Genomic DNA, 15887 nt, shown 5'->3' with positions numbered 1-15887 from the left:
ATTCAGCACATGGTAGAAGATTCCGCCTATTTAATCTAAAGCTAACAAAACAAAATCATAGAAAATGCCTTTGAATGAATATCACTTTGCAGAATGTGCACATTGCGGTTGCCCTTTGCGCTTAGTAACCAGACAATCAATGGCAACTTGCTGTTGGCATGGCAATGATAGATTCTCAGCGTGACATCATAAACCTTATTAGAATTCCCGCCCTCAGGACTCTCTCGGATTGGTGCTTTAGCGTCAAACGTCAAGCACGCACCTTAATCGCTGCAGTTGATTGGCTATTTCTGCTGTCCATCGTCAGTCTTGTTAGGCCACAATGCCAGCAGCTGAGCAAGAATGAAACTGTTTCTTCATTAAAAAAAAATCTTTATTGTTAAGAAAATGATATCAACTAAAAAGGGTAAGACAGTTGACCTTTACAAACTGTTGGAAAATGTGAATTAAGTTACAAAATTCTGCGTGGTAAAATGCACTAACCGTGGGCGTTATTACGGGAATTTTATAAATCACAGGTTGAGGATTGGCAGGTCTAAAATATTGTTTGCATAAGTTTATAACGGAGCCGCAATGTCTGCACTCTCACAATTAAAAAAAAAACCCTGGATTTATACAGTCGGTTTCCCAAACCCGATTGAAATCATTTTCTAGCAGTACCACATTGTTTTGATTTATGTTTACCATTCTATCCTTATCGGCCTGCTAACTTTTTTAAAAGTTACTTTTTATGTAAAAAAAAAAATTTTTTCTATTAACTTAGACAATGGGAAATTTCTTAAAATGAAAGATTCTTTAAGTCATACTGGAGTGTGTGGTATGAAGTACATCAAGAATGTCCTGGTGTTCCATGCTCCTATAGAAAAGCACCATTTATGTTTACAGCATTGAGCAAACATGACAAGCTATTCTGTCTGTACCAGCTCTCGGCTAAAATAATTCAAAACGAATTTGTCTTCTCTTCCCAAAAGTGTTATATCTTTCTCTGCTTCACATATTTATCGAATTTTCCCTTAGAAGAAGCAATGGTGTCAATTACTCTCTGGCAAATTATTCCGTGCTCCAGCAAACCTCAATGTAAAGAATGTTTTTAATCACTTCCCATTCTCTTAATGATAATTTTAAATTGATGACCCCCGCAAAACAGATTGCTCAAACAATGGAAATGTTTTCCAACTGTACCCCACTTCTATGAACTTGTGGCTTCATGAAGCCTTTTACAATCCCCCTTACTGTTTGTGAAACCTTTTGCGATTTAAACATTTCGAGATTATGTTCCATATGCACAAGGCCAGATTACCTGTATGTAGAGAGGACAATAGTGGACCATGCCCCTGCGGCACTTAGAATCTGTCTCCAGGCTAAGCAATATGCATTTACTCCAATGCTTATTATTTCTGTCTGTCAAGCAACTTTTTTCCCCATGCTGCTATATTTCCTCACTACAGTGGTAGCAATTTTGAAGGTGGTAAACGGACAAAAACAGACAAATTCTAGGTAATAGCAAAAAGCAAAAAACTGCGGATGTTGGAATCCAAAGCAAAAACAAAAATAAAAATACCTGGAAAAACTCAGCAGGTTTGACAGCATCTGCGGAGAGGAACACAGTTAACGTTTCGAGTCCGTATCACTCTCTTCAATAGCAGAATTTCTTTAACCAAATTCTAGGTAATGCTTGACCATGCCTTGCTGCTTCATTTAAAAATATTGGATGTTTCCTGGCATAGAAATCATGGCAACTATTTTTTTGGGCAAGATTTCATTGGAGGACTCCTCTGCTTCAATTTACTTGCCATGTCACTTCTACACTAGCCAAAAGTGGACAGTTTTCTAAAGAAAACATCAGACCTATACAAGTTAAACTAAGGCAGTGAATACTACTTAAGCTAATCACCAATCAGCCAAATCTATTTACATAAATCATCTTGGTTCAGAAATATGTCTTGGAAGTTATAATTAGCACGTTTAACTTTCTAAAATAAAACTCTTGCACATCTATTGCGTGTGAATGTTGGTACAGTGGCATGATATAATGATAGCTTTGTTTCAAGAAATAATAAAATAACAGTGATGAATTTCTAAAGAGATACTCCTGATTGTCTGCCATAATCTTGGCAGAAGAGTTGCAGAAATCCTAGAAAAAAGGTCAGTTATGAGACATTGACCTTTAAGTTCTTCAAATTTGTGCTTTACCACAAATTAACAGATAGAAAATTGTGGAAAGCACAGTGTGCAAGGCCAGTTTCCCACACATTCGTTTTGCACATTCATTAAATGGACCAATTTATCTATTCAAGTCCCAAATGTTTGATACAAAGGGAAAATAAATCTGTCAAAACCATCTGCTCCTTTCTGAACAGTTGTTATTTGGTTTCATACTGAAATCATACAAGAAACTTAACTGTGGTTAGGATCACCACGATTTCCCTGCAATTTAAAATAATTTTAATTTTGTTTATCGGATTGAATCCCCTTCAAGGTAGTTAAGTGTCTAATCAAAAACAGCCTGTCTTGGTTGTACTGTGCATTATTTCATGAACAAGTGCACATTCGCATTTCATTTTGCGTGACTGCACTGATTGGATGCTCTGTTGATACATTTGTTTTTCGGCCCTTTCCAGGAAAGCAGCCCCTTTACCCTTCTGGGAATATGTTGTATCTTCATCTCACTGACACATCCTGACAAAAGAAATCTGGAAAGATAAAATGGAAGTCAATGCAAAACAGAACGAGGAATTTCCTTAATTCATTTCAAATATCTGTGCAATTTACAAGTTAATTCATAATTTTCTTTTAAATCCTCTTAACATAGTAAATTTCATGTGTTTGTTGGCAAATTAGAACAATAATATAAAATAAGAAGTGTGACCTGACTGACAATTTTAAACAGACATCGCTGAACTCCACTAGCATTGTTCAGGTGCAAGGACCTCAATAAATATTATTTTTGAGGCCTTGATGAGTTGATTACAGGCCTGATGCATAGGCTTCCTGTGCCTTATGCACTTCCTTACCATATTAAACTGTGCTATGAATAATGGGCACACAGTCCTCCACTTTTTATCTATCCCAATTTATATTTATTTAAACAGTGAGTGCTCCTGGCATTACATGAAGAAATTCATTCTTTCAATGAAACGTGCTGGACTGCATCTACTAATAATTTAACTTCACAATGCTGTTGGACTAAACCCTTGAAGTTGGTTCACCTCATGTGATTGTCAGCCAAAACAAGTATATTCCAAAGCATCAATAAAAATAGATGGGAAAATTAAACAAAGAATGTTGAAGCTAATCAGAATTCAGAGTAATGATGATGTACTTGCCCTTGAAACAGCTGGATACTTTCATTAAAAAAAGAAAGCTCGCCCACATTTACATGTTCATTATTACCAGAACATTTCAACCCAGTTCTGTCAACATGTTTCTAAAATAGAATATTAAAATTTTAACAAAATCTATTGCAAGTGTTTTCACTGTCAAGCATTGAGTTGAAGATGAGTGTTAGTTATCATAGAATCATACAACACAAAATGAGGCTATTTGGCCCATTATGCCTTTGCCAGCTCTTTGATTCAAATTAATCCTACTCCCCTGCTTTTTTTTCCAGTGTCATGCATATTATTCATTTTCAAGTATCTATCCAATTCCCATTTGAAAGTTTTATTGAATCTGCATTCATCACCCTTATGGAGCAGTGTTTTCCAGATCTTAGCAACATGCTGCATAAAGAAAAGACTCATCTTCCCTCCGGTTGTTTTGAAATTAACTTAGATCTGTGCCTTCTGGTTTCAGACCGTCCTGACAGTAATTAGTTTTGAAATAGCTTCATAGTATCTTATTACATTATGTCATGATTTTCTAAACAATTAATATTCAAAATTTGACTTCAATACCCATCTTGAATTTCTAATGGAAAGCACTGAGGATTGCAGAAAAATCCAGAATAATAGCATTTACAGCACAAAAGGAGACCATCTGTGCCTGTGCTACATCTTCAATTCGAGCAATCTCCTCTAACCCCTTTCCCTGTATCATTTATATTCTTTCATTTCAAATACTAATTCAATTCCATGTTAAGTGATGTCATAGCATCTGCCTAATAACCACTTGTGGCAAAGTAATTTATGTTCTAATAATTCGGTTCCTTCATTCAAACTTTTGTTAAATCTAGGCTAGAATAGTTCCATGATCTCGTGGCCTGCCTCATGTCTTCAACCCTCCATAAACTTGAACTCATCCAAAACTCTGCTGCCCAGATCCTAACTTGCACCGAGCGCCACTCACTCACCACCCCTGTGCTCACTACATTTGCTCCTGGTCCAACAATGTTTCAATTTTAAAATTCTCAACTTTGTTTTCAAATTCCTCTATTGCCTCTCTCTCCCGAGATAGCATGCTCTAAGAGTGCATTGGCAACCATGAACTTTTATGTGTTTGTCCATGATTATGCTTAGCAAGGTGCTGCAGTGGCTTTGCCATTGTGTTTTGCAGGTTCTGGCTGACCAAAAGACACTCACTGTTATCACCTACCATAAGCTTTTTGGAAGGATTGGCAGGTTGATCGTACCTTCCATGGCCATCAAGTCCCAGAGTGGGACTCGAAGCTAGTGAGAGGAAGGGATGCTACCAGTGTGCCAGAAGACACTTCTCCATTGCCTCACCCCTCTGTAATTTTTTTCCAGCCCCATAGCCCTTTAAGATCTCTGTGCTCTGCCAATTCTGGCCTTTTGCACATCCCTGATCTTAAACACACCCATCATTGGTGGCCATGTTTTCAGTTGCCTAAATCCACTGACGGGATCTTGTGCTGGTGATGGGTCAAGGCCGCTGGCTGGAGTCAATGGGAATCGGGGAAAACTCTCCACTGGTAGCACAAAGGAAGATGGTTGTGGTTACTGGAGGTCAATCATCTCATTCCTAGGACATTGCTGCAGGAATTCCTCAAGTAAGTGTCATATGCCCAACCATTCCCAAAAGGAAAAATAAGTTGAAACTGATCGAAAACTCTAACTGTGTTTAACCAGTATGCATTGGAGGTCAGCCAGAATCCAACCAGGGCTCTTGGGCTCCTACGAATTTTGTGTCTGGCTTGGACTATGACTGGTTGGCATTTACAGACAGCAGTTGACTTGAACTGGGGATGGCTGAAGTCGACCATGTCCCTCCTTGTGTGCCAACAGATGGTCCCCATCATGTGTTTGGCAGACTGTGACAGTGCCTTCTGCGTAGCTGCATTTGTTGCCAATGATGCTGTGCATGCTAGTGTTTAACTCTGTTATGTCACTGCGAGCGGCGCAGCAATCAGCATCTGATTACCAATTGATCAATGGTTTTAATGCACCAACAACTCCCTGCATGCCTTAGCAGTATGTAGCCCCAGAATTAGAAATAAAAGGACCCGAATCACCCTCATAAAATGCCTGACCATTTTACTTGTCTGATACTGATACCACTTTAGAATTCAGCCCTGTCAGGAGACAGGCAGAAAAAGTGCACTGCCACATTATTATTAATGATATTCACCTCAGTGATGTTATTGGTACACGAACAAGACTTGGGGGTGGTTCCTGCTCACTCTCAACCCTAGTCCCCAGCAAAGTAAAATGGATTTGCTCCTGTATATTATTAGTGCAGGGCCATGTCAGCACCTGGTCCACAACGTGTAACACTCTGCAGCTACAGCTGCTAAACTTAATCCCAACTAGCAACAATTCAAAATGTTGCATTCAATTTACATTGCTTGGGTTAATGACAATTAAGCATTCACATTTTAGTGCGAGAGAATCTAACGATCTCCCCTTGACATTCAGTGGCATTATCATCACTGAATCCCCCATTATCAACATTCTGGGGATTACCATTGACCAGAAACCGAACTGGCCATGTAAATACTGTGGCTATAAGAGCAGGCCAGAGGCTAGGAATCCTGCAGTGCATAACTTACCTCCTGACTCTCCAAAACCTGTCTGCCATCTACAAGGCACAAGTCAGGAGTGTGATGGAATACTCTCCAATTGCCTGGTTGAGTGTAGTTCCAACAACACTCAAGAAGCTTGACACCACCCAGGACAAAGCAGCTCGCATGATTGGCACCCCATCCACAAACATTCTTTCTCTTCACCACCGACGCACAGTCACAGCAGTGTGTACCATCTATAAGATGCACTGCAGCAACTCACCAAGCCTCCTTAGACAGCACCTTCCATACCCACGACCACTATCATCTAGAAGGACAAGAGCAACAGACACATGGGAACACCGCCACCTGGAAGTTCCCCTCCAAGCTATTCACCATCCTTACTTGGAACTGTATCACCGTTCCTTCACGGTTGCTGGGTCAAAATCCTGAAAGTCCCTCCCTGACAGCACTGTGGGTGTACCTAAACCACATGGACTGTAACGGTTCAAGAAGCTAGCTCACCACTGCCTCCTCAAGGATAATTAGGGATGGGCAATAAATGTTGGCCTAACCAATGACACCCACATCCCATGAACAAACAAATTGGGTTGGTGTGTGCTTAACTCAAGAGGTTTGACACCATCCAGGACAAAGCAGCCCACTTGATTGGCATCCTGCCCACTCCCTTAAACATTCACTCCCTCCACCACCAATTCACAGTTGCAGCAGTATGTACCATCTATAAGATGCACTGCAGCAACTCATCAAGGCTTCTTTGACAACACCTTTTAAAACCGCAACCTCTACTATCTAGAAGGACAAGGGCAGCAGAGGCATGGGAAAAACACCACCTTCAGTGCATGGGCCACTCACCATCCTGACTTGGAACTATATCACCATTCCTTCACTGTCGCTGGGTCTAAATCCTGGGCTAATAGGACTTTGGCAGTATCTACACCATTTGGACTGCAGCGGTTCAAGAAGGAGGCTCACCACTACCTTCTTCAGGGCATTCATGGATGGGCTACAAATGCAGCCCTAGCCAGCGATGCCCACATCCTGTGAAATAATTTTTGCATCTTTCTGGGAAGGCCCACCCTATAGTACATGTCACTCAGGCAGTTGACAGTCCAGCAGTGGGCCTTTCCTCAGGATCAGGCCCTGGGGATGCAAGTCCCGCCTACTGAGAGTTGCCAGCCAACCAGAGGGTGGCAGGTCTTTTGGATGGCAGCATTACCAGGGAAGCAGTGGCTGTTGCTGAAAGAACACTTACCTCAGGCTCTGGCCACAGCTGAGAGATGGCGGGAGGGGATCGATCGCAGGGCGGGGATCATGAGGGATGGGGGATTGGGGGTCAGCAGCAAGGGTATGGGGCTTTCAGTGCCCCCACCCCACCTCCACCTCCATTCCCATCCCTTAGGCACCGAGTGACTTTGAACAATGGACTGCTCCCCCTACCCCCAGGAGTCAGTAAGCAAACGGATTTGCTTGTCATGCATGCTGCATGGCGAGCCCCCACAGCCTGGTATTAATTGCCCATGCACTTAAGAGCCTCAATTAGTGGCAAGGCAGGAAGGCCGTTCATTGGCCTTCCTGCCACAGATTTAATCGTGGTGGAGGTGGGAGATTGGCAGGGTCCCCATCCATCACCCTCCCACCTGCTTAAATGACCCCACTACCAAGCACACCACCGGGGAGGGCACAAGATTCCGCATGATAGCTCTTGAATTCCACTCTTGAATCTCTCCAGCTCTCTTTACTCTATAAGTCTCACTTTAAAACTACCTTTCTGACCGAGTTTTTGCTCATCTACCCTAATATCTCCGGACACTCGGTGTTAAATTTTGATTGACCCTTCTGTAAAGTGCATTGGAACTACATTAAAGTTCTGTATAAATACAAGTTGTTGTGTGAAGAAAATATTTCTAAAGTTTTCCCTTTTATTCATCTGGTCATAATTATGACAACTTAATTTTATTATTTATAAATGAGCTGTAGTGAACATCACAATATCATGGAAACTAAAGAGGCGATTCCATGACCAGCTTTCCCAACATGGAGCAGCACTGGCAGGCAGCACGTCCTTGAAATTGCAGGAAGGATCACTGAAACACCCATTCCTGTACTGTTGTTGCACTGAAAATGGCCTAAGTGACAATGTGGAAGAAATATAATTGAAGTTGTAATATGTCTTGGTCAAAATTGCAGTGCATAAGTATTTGTTATTAAAACACAATGCAGGAAAATCAGAAACAGCTGGGAAACAGATCAACCAGTGAAATCTTCCACATCTGAAATCGATTTGTGAAAGTTTCACATCCTTAAAGCATTGTTCAGTGTAAATGGTAAAATGGCATGATTGTCATGGAAGGACACCTTGTTCCAAAAAAAGTGAAAAGCTGCTTTGATCAAGTACCTTGACAGCTTGAAATTTTTCAGTAAGTGAGGAAGCTAAGTTAGTGTATTTTTTTCTTTTTCTAGCAGATGCGATGACTGCTGAGCTTGAGTGTAACAAATTTGCTTGTCACCAATTGTACTCATTGTTGTTTTCTCTGCTGCTTAGGACTTCACTCAGCCATGATTCCTAAATACTCCCTGATGGGACCGTTTAAGGTACATATATGCACAAAGAGCAGCCGTAAGTATCAGGATGTGATGAGGCTGAAGTTAACACAAAAAAAAAAGGAAACTGGGTTCACATAATAACAAGTTGTCCCTGTAACATGTTCTTATTTTCCTATCACTTTTTAAATGTATTCAAAATCTGTGCTACAAGCACTAGAAACCTTGGAAGAGAAATTGGTCCTTGTTGTGCCCATTTTCTAACCAGGAACTTTCCCAGAGGAAAAAAACAGTAAAAACTGGGAAATAAGAATACTGGTCTGAACTGGTCTTATACACCTTTAAAATGGAACACCATAAGAACTGGGAAATAAGAGTACTGGTCTGAACTGTTTTTTCCTTCACTGTAGTGGTTGCTGTGACTAAGCAGTAACCATTAATAAAATAGTAAGTTTTTTTTTAAGCTTGATGTGATACAAGGATGAGCAGGAGAACTCCACGCAACTCCACAGGACTTCCAAAGGCTACTGCCAGCCCATTATCATCATAGAAACATGGAAAAATAGGAGCAGGAGTAGGCCATTCAGCCCTTTGAGCCTACTGTGCCATTCATTATGATCATGGCTGATCATCCAACTCAATAGTGTGCTCCTGCTTTCTCCCCATATCCTTTGATCCCTTTCGCCCCAAGAGCCATATCTAACTCCTTCTTCTTGAAAGCATACAATGTTTTGGCCTCAACTACTTTCTGTGGTAGCGAATTCCATAGGCTCACCACTCTCTGGGTGAAGAAATTTCTCCTCATCTCAGTCCTAAATGGTCTACCCTGTATCCCCAGATGGTGACCCCTGGTTCTGGACTCCCCCACCATCGGGAACATCTTTCCTGCATCTACCTTGTCTAGTCCTGTTAGAATTTTATAGGTTTCTATGAGATCCCCCCTCATTCTTCTGAACTCCAGCGAACATAATCCTAACCGACTCAATCTCTCCTCATATGTCAGTCACGCCATCCCAGGAATCAGTCTGGTAAACCTTCGCTGCACTCCCTCTATAGCAAGTACATCCTTCCTCAGATAAGGAGACTAAAACTGCAAACAATATTCCAGGTGTGGTCTCGTCAAGGCCCTGTATAATTGAAGCAAGACATCCCTGCTCCTGTACTCGAATCCTCTCGCTATGAAGGCCGACATACCATTTGCCTTCTTTACCGCCTGCTGCACCTGTATGCTTACCTTCAGCGACTAGTGTACGAGGACACCCAGGTCTTGATGCACATTCCCCTCTCTCAATTTATAGCCATTCAGATAATAATCTGCCTTCCTGTTTTTGCTATCAAAATGGATAACCTCACATTTATCCACATTATACTACATCTCCCATGCATTTGCCCACTCACTCAGCTTGTCCAAATCACACTGAAGTATCTTTGCATCCTCCTCACAGCTCACCCTCCCACTCAGCTTTGTGTCATCTGCAAATTTGGAGATATTACATTTAGTTCCCTCATCTAAATCATTAATATATATTGTGAATAGCTGGGGTCCTAGCACCGATGCCTGCGGTACCCCAATAGTCATTGTCTGCCATTTGGAAAAAGACCCGTTTATTCCTACTTTGTTTCCTGTCTCCCAACCAGTTTTCTATTCATCTCAATACACTACCCCCAATCCCATGCACTTTATTTTTACACGCTAGTCTCTTATGTGGGGCTTTGTCAAAAGCCTTCAGAAAGTCCAAATAAACCACATCCACTGGTTCCCCCTCATCAACTCTACTGGTTACATTCTCAAAAAATTCCAGTAGATTTGTCAAGCGCGATTTCCCTTTCGTAAATCCATGCTGACTCTGTCCGATTCTGCCACTGTTTTCCAAGTGCTCAGCTATTAAATCTTTTATAATGGACTCTAGAATTTTCCCCACCACCGACGTCAGGCTGACTGGTCTATAATTCCTTGTTTTTTCTCTACCACCCTTTTTAAATAGTGGGGTTACATTAGCTACCCTCCAATCTGTAGGAACTGTTCCAGAGTCTATAGAATCTTGGAAGATGACCACCAATGCATCCACTATTTCTAGGGCCACTTCCTTAAGTACTCTGGGATGTAGATAATCAGGCCCTGGGTTTTATCGGCCTTCAATCCCATCAATTTCCCCAACACCATTTCCCTGCTAATACTGATTTCTTTCAGTTCCTCCCTCTCTCTAAACCCTGTGTTCCCCAACATTTCTGGTATGTTATTTGTGTCCTCCTTTGTGAAGACAGAACCAAAGTATGTATTTAGATGGTCAGCCATTTCTTTGTTCGCCATTATACATTCCCCTGTTTCTGACTGTAAGGGACCTACATTTGTCTTCTTCAATCTTTTTCTCTTCACATAACTATAGAAACTTGTACAGTCAGTTTTTGTGTTCCCTGCAAGCTTACTCTCGTACTCTATTTTCCCCTTCTTAATCAATCCCTTGGTCCTCCTTTTCTGAGTTCTAAACTGCTCCCAATCCTCAGGTCTTTTGTTTTTCCTGGCCAATTTATATGCCTCTTCCTTGGTTCTAATGCTATCTCTAATTTTCCTTGTAAGCCATGGCTTGGCCACCTTTCCTGTTTTACTTTTGTGCCAGGCAGGAATAAACAATTGTTGCAGTTCACCCATGCGCTCTTTGAATGTTTGCCATTGCCTATCCACCGTCATCCCTTTAAGTAACGTTTCCCAATCCATCATAGCCAACTCGCGCTTCATACCATCATAGTTTCCTTTATTAAGATTCAGGACCCTAGCCTCAGAATCAATTACGTCACTCTCCATCTTGATGATGAATTCTATCATATTATGGTCGCTCATCCCCAAGGGGCTTTGCCCAACTAGATTGCCAATTATTTCTTTCTCATTACACAATACCCAGTCTAGGATGGCCTGTTCTCTAGTTGGTTCCTCAATGTATTGGTCCAGAAAACCATCCTGTATACACTCCAGGAATTCCTCCTTTACGGTATTGTTACTAATTTGATTTGCCCAATCTATATGCATATGAAAATCACCCATAATTACAGATGTTCCTTTAATGCATGTGTCTCTAATTTCCTGTTTAATACCATTCCCAACATTACCACTACAGTTTGGGGGTCTATATACAACCCCCACTAATGTTTTTTGCCCCTTTGTGTTTCTCAGCTCTACCCATACAGATTCCACATCGTCGGAGCTAATATCTTTCCTCACCATTGCGTTAATTTCCTCTTTAACCAGAAATGCAACTTCACGTCCTTTTCCTTTTTGTCTGTCGTTCCTAAATACTGAATACCCTAGATGTTCAGTTCCCATCCCTGGTCACCCTGCAGCCATGTCTCTGTAATCCTGACTATATCATGCCTGTTTACATCTATTTGTGCGGATAATTCATCCTCTTTATTGCAAATGCTCCTCGCGTTAAGGCACAAAGCCTTAAGACAAAGGCTTGTCTTTTTAACATTACTTGTCCAGTACCCACTATTTTTCACTGAGGCATTGTTTGATTCTTGCCCTCGATTTCTCTGCCTGTCACTTTTATTCCCCTTTCTGTCTTTTGTTCTTGTCCTAGATTCCCCCTCCTCTGACTCTTTGCATAGGTTCCCATCCCCCTGCCGTTTTAGTTTAAACCCTCCCCAACCACTCTAGCAAATATTCCCCCAGGACATCAATCCCGGTCCTGCCCAGGTGTAACCCATCCAGTTTGTACTGGTCCCTCCTCCCCCAGAACTGGTCCCAATGTCCCAGGAATCTGAAACCCTCCCCCTCACACCATTACTTCTGCCAGGTATTCATCTGATTATATTGTGCTATTTCTACTCTGACTAGCACGTGGCACTGGTAATAATCCTGATATCACTACCTTTTTGAGGTCCTACTTTTCAACTTACTTCCTAACTCCCTATATTCTGCTTTTAGGACCTCATCCCTTTTTTTACTTATGTCGTTTGTACCAATGTGTCCCACGACCACTGGCTGTTCATCCTCTCCCTTCAGAATGTCCTGTAGCCGTTCTGAGACATCCTTGACCCTAGCACCAGGGACGCAACATACCATCCTGGAGTCTCATTTGCTGCCACAGAATGCCTATCTATTCCCCTTACAACTGAATCCCCTATAACTATTGCATTCCCACACTTTTTAACTCCTCCCCTGTGCAGCAGAGCCAACCGTGGTGCAATGAATTTGGCTGTTGCTACTTTCCCCTGAGAGGCCATTCCGCTCAACATTATCCAAAGTGGTATATCTGTTTTTCAGAATAGCCACAGGAGATTCCTGCACTGCCTGTCTAGTCCTTTTGCTCTGACTGGTGGTCACCCATTCCCTTCCTGACTGTGGACTCTTAGCTTGTGGTGTGACCACCTCTCTATACATGCCACCCACGATACTCTCCACCTCACGGATGCTCCACAGTGTCCCCAGCTGCCGCTCCAGCTCTGATACTCAAGCTTCCATGAGCTGTAGCTGGAGACACTTCCCGCACACATGCTGGCCCCGGGCACTGGAAATGTTCCCAGCTTCCCACATAGAGCAGGAGGAGCACACTACGGCTTTGAGCTCCCCTGCCATGACTTACCCTTTTAAACTAAATTAAACCTTTTGGAAGATACTTAATATCAAATAATATCAATTACTCTAGGACTCTTCCCTGCTCCTCATTGTTACAGAACATAGCCCTTACAAATGAGGAACCACAAAATAAGAACTTAAAAACTAAAGGCAATAAAAGTAGTAAATACTTACCTGACCGTACTCACAGTACTCAAAGGATCACCTCGTTTCCTCCTCACCAAACTCCCTCAGTCACCTCTGCTCTTCCAGCTCCTTTTCAACTCCCGATTCCTCTCGCGCTTGACCTGCTCCTGTTGTCGTCTCCATCTCCCAACAACCCCCACCAAGGGACTTATCTGAGAGCCCCAGCTGGTCAGGCATGCGGCCTGAAACTCACCCTTTACAAATGGACAAACTGCCTCTGGAAGCATGATGGGCAACAGCAAATTATTGAGATGAGGCCCAAGGCCAAATGTCAAGTTAGCCTCAGGCCTTCTCTTTGGAGTGCATGCTGTCTGCCGATTGGGAAATAGGAGGCAAATGTGCCTGATTTTTCCATCCATTTAAATTTACAGCTGGCCTGTCAATGGACGAACAGTTTTAAAACCTGAATTAGGTGGGAGACTGATTATGCAAATCAGTAATCTAAGCTGGTTAAAGGACATCAATGGCATTTTTTCAGATATAAATGTATGGAGAGTATGCTCAGTCCATTTGAAACAGACCTAACCAGTGATCTGTAAAGGGACTGCAGAAGGCCGCTCAGAAATGAGCATTTCACTTTTATTTTCACAGGGTCAAGAGGCACAGGAGTGTTCTCCTACGCCCACAAACAAACCGAGCCATTGCTGGGTATTTGAAGCCTCCCTTGGATCAGGCCATTTCCCAAATCCACTTTGGCTGGATTTCAGCATGGGAACTGGCTGATTTCCTACCTTATCACCTCCGCTGCAGCGGATTGCTTACTTGGCGCTTGGAGCTTGGTGGAAGCAGTCAAATAATGCCTGAACTGAGAGTGGTTTGGGCCTCCTGAAGCCATGAAGCTGCAGCTTTGGGAAGGCACAACCATTCTTCTTGCCTGGTTTGGTTGGAAGTTGAAGATCAGACCTGGAATTTCAATTACAGAGAATAAAATGGTAGAAAAAAAATTTTCTCAAAACTATTTTGAGTGGTATTTTAAGTATTTTAATTGATGCACCTTTTTATTAGTATGGCCCCCTAATTGCGTATTCTGACTCAATTTTTAACATTAATCCTCTCTGGTGTCTCATCGCTAGTCTTTTTTAGCTTATTATCTGACTTGATTCGCGTATTTCAGTTCAGATTTTCTGATGTTTTGCTTTGAGTCAGTTTACAAAATGTGATGGTAAATGTGTGACAATGAAAGTGTGATAGCAAAAATGCAATGCAGGAAGTAAATATTTCATAATATTAAGTACAGGCTACAATACTTTTATATACATTGTAGGTAGATGTTGTTAAAAATGTTTTAATCATTGAGTATCATTGAGTTTTCATTTGATTGAAACCTGTAGTTTTTAAATATTTGAATTTCTAAAACCTCATTCAAGTGAGCAAAACTGACACATGCATCTCTCTAGATCATTACAGAACATGAGTATGTCTGTCTATATGGGAAATTGAATCCAGGCCAGCACGATGCCGAAGAATTAAAAGCTTCCCGCATGCACGCAAAACAGACCACTTGAACACTAAAAAGCAAAAGAATAATAATTACGCTTTAAAAAATATTTTTGCTGCTGAGGCTCAAAGTGTAAATGGCTTTCATTATTTTGATGTTGGGGGGAGTTCTAACCCCCAAGAATGGGTGGGTTGGGAAGGGATGTATGGTTAAAATTCTTGAGCAGGACCACAGTCTGTCTTCAACATGTTCACATCTGGGTTCACGGGGATGTGTCTGGATGCTGGCGAGAAGCCTACTCGACAATATCAGGATTTAATTATAGCATGCAGGTGAGTAGTTATTGATTAGTCTCCTCGGCAGACATTAATGAGGTCCTTGTAAATTGATTTTAACTTTGGTCCAAATTTAACATGTGCAGCATGGACCTAGGGCAACAGAGATGACAAGCAACTTGCCCACCAGCGTGAGGTATGTCTGGACCTCTCTTCTCACCATTGATGGATGGGCACTAGCAGAGAGACTAGGCGCTTCATCCATCTCTCACACTCAGGAAGTCACTGCCAGTGTGTGGGCTTGCAGGTCCATGCGCAACCCCAGAAACTCCTGATTTTATTCCTGGAGCTGCCTCTCCATGAGGGTTGCCACTCTGTCAATGGGGGAGGCTGAACGTTCGGAACTCCGGGTCAATGCATTGCTCATGCTCTACATGGACTCCTCCATGATAGTGACCATGGCACGCAAACCCTCAGGGATCTCTGCCAGATCTTCACGTGCATCCTGCTGGACATCCAGCATCTGCTGCCTAATTGACGACTCCAGAGGCTCATCATATGCCTCGGACTCAGCATGTCCTGGTCTCCAGCATTCCTCCAACTGCCTCTGCCAGCTCCTCATACGAGTGTGCAGTGTCCTCCCCACTGTGCAATGCCATCTGTGCCATAAATCTATTGCTTACCGATATGCATGTGTCTGCGCTTGTGCCTGGTTCCAAGAGAGGATGTGACATAGGTGGATCTGTCTGGGTCCTCCACAGGTGTTAAAGGGTTGTCCTCGGGGTCTCTGCAGCCTCATGAGGATGGTGCATTTGAAGCAGGAAGACAATACGTCAGTAGTATCAATCATCACATAGTCAATGTGCATGCAAGACGGGCTGCTGAGAACATGGTAGTTGCCTCAAGGAGGCATTGAGATTGGACGATCAATGCGGGAGGACTCTTGGTTAG

The 15887-nt window shown here is 42.4% G+C and overlaps 1 long non-coding RNA gene across 1 annotated transcript; it reads left to right on the top strand.

The window, feature by feature from the left end:
* The first annotated feature begins 317 nt into the window (after positions 1 to 317).
* Positions 318 to 14450, top strand: LOC144690143 (uncharacterized). The gene is made up of 4 exons (XR_013578766.1): positions 318 to 406; positions 8144 to 8340; positions 8466 to 8540; positions 13815 to 14450. It is a non-coding gene; the product is annotated as an uncharacterized LOC144690143 (long non-coding RNA).
* The last annotated feature ends 1437 nt before the right edge of the window (positions 14451 to 15887 follow it).

Source organism: Cetorhinus maximus, chromosome 14 (genome assembly GCF_964194155.1).
Source record: "Cetorhinus maximus chromosome 14, sCetMax3.hap1.1, whole genome shotgun sequence".
NCBI lineage: Eukaryota > Metazoa > Chordata > Chondrichthyes > Lamniformes > Cetorhinidae > Cetorhinus > Cetorhinus maximus.
The sequence above is the reverse complement of the archived record's forward strand: the minus strand, read 5'-3'. Positions and strand labels throughout refer to the sequence as shown.